The sequence below is a fragment of the Theobroma umbraticum genome, unplaced genomic scaffold (assembly GCF_002168275.2).
Source record: "Theobroma umbraticum cultivar Fairchild unplaced genomic scaffold, ASM216827v3 scaffold_44.0, whole genome shotgun sequence".
Taxonomy (NCBI): domain Eukaryota; kingdom Viridiplantae; phylum Streptophyta; class Magnoliopsida; order Malvales; family Malvaceae; genus Theobroma; species Theobroma umbraticum.
In genome coordinates this window covers 11,150,390-11,158,197 of record NW_018397255.1, presented here as the reverse complement: position 1 = coordinate 11,158,197, position 7,808 = coordinate 11,150,390, and the positions used below count along the sequence as shown (strand labels likewise).

Below are 7,808 nucleotides of genomic sequence, written 5' to 3'. Positions count from 1 at the left end.
CAAATTTTTATTTTAAATAAAAAATAATAAAGATAAAGATAATTATAGTTAAAAATTACTATTGAAAAGGTTTGACATAAAATTATAAGAATTAATATAAAATCTTATAAAAGTGAAATAAAAAAAATTAAAATCTTAACGTAAATATGTAAGAGTTAACGTAACAAGTGATAATAATAAGTTTTATTACATTAATTAATTAAATATAATTTTAATATTAAAAAATAATATTCTCATAGTTGAAAGTTAAAAATAAAATAAAATTAAAAATTAAATAACTTTTAAATAAACTAAATAAAGTTAAAAATTATTTACATTGTTATCCTAAAATAAATAAATTTAAAAATTATATATATTATTTACTTGTAACCTATTAAACAAATTTTTATTATTTTTTAAAATTTTATTTATTGATTTTACAGTAAAATTAAACTTACTATAGCGTTCACCTTGAGTTTTGTTGATGGCATTGGCTATTGCGTGTTAAGTGTATTTCGGATGGTATCTCCATAACATCTTTGAAAGATTCAGAGTACTTAATTCTTGGATTTTAAGAGATTTACATATCTCCATGATTTCTTCGAGAGATCATGCAGAGCACCCCGAAAACAAGAACACACGATGTGAAAACCAGAACGCCTATAGAGGAAAAGACGACTCTAGCCCTTGATTGAAGCAGCACTCACATGAGAGAAGTGCCGGATAAAGAAGGAAGAAACACATGCAAAAGAAAAAAAAAAAAAACAGAAAGAAGCACTCAGAAGTCAATGCCCAAATCAAAAAGAGGACAGAAGAGAAACACCTGGGGCAAAACCAGGTCACAGAGTTCGCTCATGGAGCACGTCGTCGTTTTTTTATTCTTCAGGATCCATATATATATAAATATATATGCCAAGAGAGTTCACGTTTTCAAGTTAACTGTGCAAGTATTCATTTCTTCCTCTTCAGAACACAAATGCCACGTGGCTTCTCAAGAGCTCATGTTTCCAACTTCAATATACGAAGTATTAACGTGTTAATATCTCCTAATGAAACATAGCATCTGCATTGGTTAATAGTGAAAACTTACGCTTTCAACTTATTATGCATAAAAGAAAAAATTGCTAATGAAGTTCTACAGGCATATATATATATAAAAAGAAGTACAACAGGCTTGTACGGCACAAAATAAACTTAACTATGGCTAGCTGTAATCAAAATAAATGCACTACAACTATGATGGTAGAAGTACATCTAGTTAAAAAGTTACGTTTTTCTTGTTAAAAAAACCAGATTCGAAATATCTTTTTTCGATTAAAAAAAGTTATGAAATGGTTGCTTGTTAATTCCTAGTTTATATTCATCATTCCCACGTGCATGCACGTGGCATTAGGAGCACTCGCTATAAGTTGTCATCTCTGAGGGAGGGAATTGCATAGCAGGGGCAGCCAAGAGTGGTGAAATTGAGCCTCAGCAAACTGATCCTGAATAGAGAGAAAAATGGGGCACGAAAACAAAGCCAAAAAAGCTCATGTTCTAATCTTTCCTTTCCCTGCCCAAGGTCACATAAACCCTATGCTCCAATTCGCTAAACGCTTAGTCTCCAAAGGCGTCAAAGCCACTCTAGTCTCTACCGTCTTCCTCTCCAAGACCACGTTTTCCGACCCAACCAGCTCTATTGATATCCAGACCATATCCGATGGCTTTGATGAAGGCGGGTATAATCAGGCTGGGAGCCCTGACGTCTACCTGCCAACTTTCTGGTCCGTAGGCTCTAAGAGTTTAGCAAGTTTAATCAAGAAACTTGTTGATGCTGGCCATCCTATTGATGCCATTGTCTATGATGCGTTTTTGGATTTTGCACTTGATGTTGCAAAGCAGTTTGGGATAAGGACCGCTGCGTTTTTTACTCAAGCTTGTGCTGTCAACAGCGTGTATTACCATGTTAGCAAGGGACTTCTTCAGCTGCCATTGCCGGGGCCTAAAGTTTCTCTCCCTGGATTGCCTCCACTTGAAGTTTCCGAGTTACCATCTTTTGTTTGCCATCATGGATCGTATCCGGCTTGGTTTGATGTGGTTGTGAATCATCAGTTTTCCAATATTGACGAAGCTGATTGGGTGTTTCTTAACATTTTCTACGACTTGGAGAAAGAGGTATAGTTCGTATTTCTTTGTTTTTTATTTTTTTAGACACTGACTTATAGATTAATTGTAATAACTAGATCGATCCTAAAAGCTGGTTTTGTCCTTGTGGATTTTTATTAGGCCGTGGATTGGATGTCACAATTCTGGAATGTGATGACCATAGGACCAACTATTCCGTCTATGTACTTGGACAGAAGACTCGAAAATGACAAACACTATGGCATGCATCTCTTCAAGCCAAAGACCGGCACTTGTATGAATTGGCTAAGTGGGAAGCCAAAAAGTTCAGTCGTTTACGTGTCATTTGGAAGCATGGCAGAACTAGATGTTGTGCAAATGGCAGAGCTAGCTTGGGGATTGAAAGGGAGCAATTGCTACTTCATGTGGGTTGTGAGGGAGTCGGAGCAGGCCAAGCTGCCAAAAAATTTCATAGAGGAGACGGCGGAGAAGGGTTTGGTGGTGAGTTGGTGCCCTCAGTTGGAGGTGCTGTCTCATGAGTCGATAGGTTGCTTTCTTACCCATTGCGGCTTTAATTCGGTTCTTGAAGCATTGAGTCTTGGAGTTCCACTGCTGGCAATGCCTCAATGGACGGACCAAGGCACTAATGCCAAGTATGTAGAGGATGTGTGGGAAATCGGAATGAGAGCTCGCTCTGATGAAGAGAATGGTTTAGTGACGAGAGAGATTGTTAAGCATTGCATAAAGGAATCAACGGAAGGAGAAAAGGGCAAAGAGGCTAGGAAGAATGCAAGCAAGTGGAAGAATTTGGCTAGAAAGGCAGTTGATGAAGGTGGAAGTTCAGATAAAAATATCGATGAATTTGTAACTAAACTACTCGGTGACTAGTGTGATGTCTTCGAAATTTATCTGTTCAACTTTATTTCAATTAAATTGAATAAATGAAATATATAAGTATTTAATTTATTGATTAGTATATTATTTTCTTACTTAAAACACAGATTTCAAATATTCTTTTTTTTTAATTTTAAAAAAATGAATAAATACTTTTGAATTTAATAAGAACACTTGCTGCATGTATAATCATTCTCAACTAGAACGAATTTGTACGAAAATAGAGTGGCAGAGAAGCTGTGAACTCCAGCGAGACGAAAACTGATAATTATTCTTGGTAAGACATTCTTTGCCTTTTTTTTCTTTTTTGGTATTTCGAGTTACATGACAATGACAAAGAATATTTCTCTCTTGTTTTGTGAATTCAAATTTTTTAATCATTTATTTTTGGCATAGAAATTGTATAAAATCAATTTTTTAATTCGTTATTAATATGTTTCGCAAAAGAGAGAGAGAGAGAGGACTACACTACTGGGATCAGGACATGAGTACAAAGATTTCCATTTTAACGATATTCTTTTACAAATGATATCTTATTTTTTGGGTCATACTTTTATTATTTATTATTTAATTTTTTAAAAAATTGTTATAAAATAAAAACAAATGATAAAGAAACAATATCATAAGTGATTTAAAATTAACAAATGATTAAAACGTGACATGTCACTTATAAAATAATTACTTTTAATAATGCATTTTGTCATTTAAAAAAATTATAAACTTTGTGTGTATCCTTTAAAAGTTTTGTTTTTCCTTTTTTCCAAATAGAATTTTTTTTCCTTTCAAAAATAAAAATTAAATAGAAGAATTATTAATCAATTAAAACCTAATTAAAGAAAGATATTACTTATTGACTAGGTGATCAAAAGGGTAAAACAAAACTACGTCTCATTGTTGTTAACTCAATGTTTAAAATGGGTATGAGGTGTTCGGCTTCAAGCTAGTAACGATTTAAAATTTTTTAAATCTATTTTTAAATCATTTCAATTTTCTAGACAGATTTGATTTGTAAATTTTAAATTTTGGTTTTGAATATTTTAATCTGATTTTTAGTGTCTTAATTTTGAAGATTGAGAACGCATCAGATGCACAAAATAATTTGGAAAAATCAAATTCGATTTTATGGCAATATGATGCGGTTTGGGTGACAGAATTGGATTTTGTCCAACTTAGCTAGTGGTCCAGTTTTCAGCTTTTAAAAGGGGTTTTGAGGCCTCTAAAATTGCTGAAAAAATTTGGGAGCAATGCACATTGGAATAGTTCCAAGAGAATTGCCGATCAATAGCAAACGGTGGAGTAAAAATCATAAAATCGTGGCTGAAACTGCTGCTGGCAGCAGCGTTCAGGTCATAGTTTAAGCTAAGTTTGGTAACTTAAAGAAGGCCTAATTTTGGGCAATTTGTTGCACTTATTGGCTGGTTTTTGAAGTTTGAAATGAGTTCAAAAGTTGACTAATAAGAAGACTAAAATTAAGAAATTAAATCCCTAAATTTGTGCCACCATAAAGCCACATAAATGGCTGAAATCATGACTATGTCCAACAAACATAGGTCACAATTTTTGAATATTTTGAGCAGCTAATTATTGGTCCTGTTGGAGTGCTAAAAGGGATTGAATAGCACTAAAAAATTTTCTGTTTAGCCTTTTAGAGTTTGTAAAACTCTTAATCAACTAGATGAAGGAAAAGACTAAGACTTGTTAGAATTACAAGACACCAAGTAACGAAAGGTAAAAAGAAGTGGGCAATGCAAGAGTTTTTATAGTGGTTCGGTCCCTTTGACTTACATCCACTACTTTGATATCTTAATTAAGGATTTTTATCTCAGCTTCACTATACGGGTGGAAGTAACAACTTTCATCAAGTTTTTACAAAGTAAGCTTGCAACCCAAGCTCTAATCCCTTGTAACAATCTTTAGAGTACTTCTCATACTCTAATTTTTCAAGAAAGAGAAGAAAAAGAAGTACAATTAAGTATCTTTACAAGGCTAGATAGGTTGTAATCAAAGTCAAACACTTTTTTTGGATTTGGAATGAAGAACAAGTGTTTTTGGTGAAGAATATTTGACTTTTTGCTCAAAAGTAGCTCTTTTCTCTTCAAATCTACTTTCTTTGACTATTGGAGCTTTCTTTTATATTTGAGAAGTCAAATTTTTCTATTGGAGATAGTTTATAGCTATTAGAAACAACTCTAATGCACTTCAAGCTGTTATTTTGTCCTCTAATGTTTAAATTCTAAAAAGCAGATAGACTTTGGCTAATCAGTTACAAGCAGCTCTAACCGATTGCAGCTTCTCTAACTTGCATTATGCTACTACTGTGTTCTCTACTATGACCGATTAAGAGTCTCTGTCTTCAAACTTCTCTTCTTCAGCAGACTTCCTCTAACTGGTTATTACAAGCTCTAACAGATTATAAACTTTTTGTTTTCACTTCTCCACATAGAAGTCTTCCTTTAATCGGTTAGCTCTTCCCTTAACTGATTGAAGCTTTACTTCCTTCAACCATAACCGATTAAAATCAGCTTTAATAGACTAGAAGATCTTTGAATTTTGAACTTCTCTATTTTGGTTCTCTTTAACGGTCAACTATATTTTTAAACTTATTTTTGATGCTTGAAGATACTAGAATCTTATACTTTAACCGATTAACCAAACCTCTTAATCGATTAGCATATCTTTGTTTTGCTTTAGCTTATCACATAGCCATGTCTTAACTGATTAAAGTCCCTTGATAATCAATTACTAAGGTTCTGTTTTTATTCATTACTTGCTCTTTCCCTCTTAATTGATTAACTCTTCATTAAACTTAGAAAGCTCCTTGATTTGCCTTTAATTAACAAGTTTGTTAGGGTATTAAATTAAATCCTGCACACTTAAATAACAAGATTAGATATTAATGAATGAGAAATGTTTTGTTATCAACAAAAATATATGGAATCAAGACTAATTTGCATCCAAAAATCATGAAAATGTAATATGGTAAGGTTTCATATGTTAGCTGACCAGAAATAAAAATTAAGGACTTAATTCCCTGATTTAAAGCCGTTTTTAAATTAAATACCATAGCTACACCATTGTTGCTAGCAGCAGTACTAAGGCCACTGTTTTTGGGTGATTTGGCCAATCAATTTGCACCTCAAAATTATGTAAATTTGATATGGAATAGTTTCATATGTTGGTTGTCCAAAAAATAAATTAAGTATTAAAATTCCTAGATTCAAGGTCTTACCTTGTTCTTTCATACATTTTCCCTCATACCTTCTACTGAAGTACTTCAATAACCACATAATGGGTTTCTAACCATTACTCAGTATATACAATAAAACCATAATATCCACTTAACGAGTTTCAATAACTGTTACCAATTACATTTATTAAAATTTTTCTCAATCATGTTTCTCATTATATGCATTAAAGCTTGTTCTTGAGTAATTATTTCTTTTGGCTCTATATATAAAACTTTCACAATTCATTTTGAAAAACAAGTGTATTGTGAGGAATTCCTTATTTGAAATTAAGGCAAAATAGTGAATTTCTTTTTTTGGTGCTCCGTATAAAGTGTTAGAAACTTAGTGTTTCTCTCCCTAATTTAGTTTCCTACATATAGTGACCGTGGATAGTTGATTTTGGTTACTAACTTATTATTTCTCTACAAATTGTTTTACTGTAATGTAATGTTATACAGAGAATAATGAGAGCAACTAGAACAAATGAAATACTATTTTATGTGAAATAACTACTTCATATGGAGAGTAGTGAAAGTAACTAGGAATAAGTAATAGGGTTCATGGATTACTTTTACCTTGAGATGTTCTACAGAGTTTAGCTTAGTGGCTTAGACATGGAGGTAGTTAAGAGATTATTCTCTTAACTTATCCTGAAGTACCTTTTTTCCCTTTCACAATTTTTCATAATTGATTTGAAAAGAGGAGATTTCTAGAGCTAGAGCAAACATATTTTCACTCAAAGCTTCTCTCTCTAACTCTCTTTGACTTAGTCTTTCTCCGTCCTAATCTCAACCTTACTCTACTACTTGCTTATGCTTTACTTATTCGCAGTGTTATTCTACTACTTTAGTAATACGATTAGTTTATTGCTCATCTATTCTTTACCTATTCTCAATCATTACTCTACTACTCACCTATGTTCTTCCATCTACCACTCAGTACTTCAAGAATTACTCTTAACTTCCTCTCCGTCACCTCCAGTGCATTCTTTTACATATTTGCAACACTTTTCCTTTCCTTACCACAAGAACCTCTTTACAGTGACCAAATAGTTGCATTTTATTATGCATAGCTCTTTTTTGTGTCTCTATTTTTGAAAAGTTTAACTTAAATCCTCTTGGTTAAGCTTCAATTGCAAAGGCTACTACTTTCCACATGGTTACTCACTTACTCCCCATCAAATGATTTGGTCATGCATAGAAACCATAAGTGTTTAATGGTGTACAATAATAAGAGTTTATGTTTGATGCACTGATAATATATAAGGTTGTCAACGAGTAAGGTACTCGATAATTTTGAGATACCTGTTAATTTTGAGGTACCTGAATCCTAATTCTATAAGAAATAAAGTACTCGAACCCTGTTAACCACCTGAATAGTTTTAAAAATTACTACCTTAACACTAAGCCTAATATATCCCCATTACCTTATAATTACCCTAACTTGTTTAAAAACCAAATTATGTAAAAAAAATTTCAAAATGATATTCATGGATACTCAGTTACCCGAAACTGAATCCATACCCGTATACATATACAACAATATTTCTCATACATATTTCATATAATTTATTAATAATTAAATTAATAAAAACACACAAATAAT

At 32.5% G+C, this 7,808-nt stretch overlaps 1 pseudogene; it reads left to right on the top strand.

Moving 5' to 3' along the window:
• The first annotated feature begins 1,479 nt into the window (after positions 1-1,479).
• On the top strand, positions 1,480-2,970 carry LOC110409704 (UDP-glycosyltransferase 74G1 pseudogene; annotated as a pseudogene).
• Positions 2,971-7,808: the final 4,838 nt, after the last annotated feature.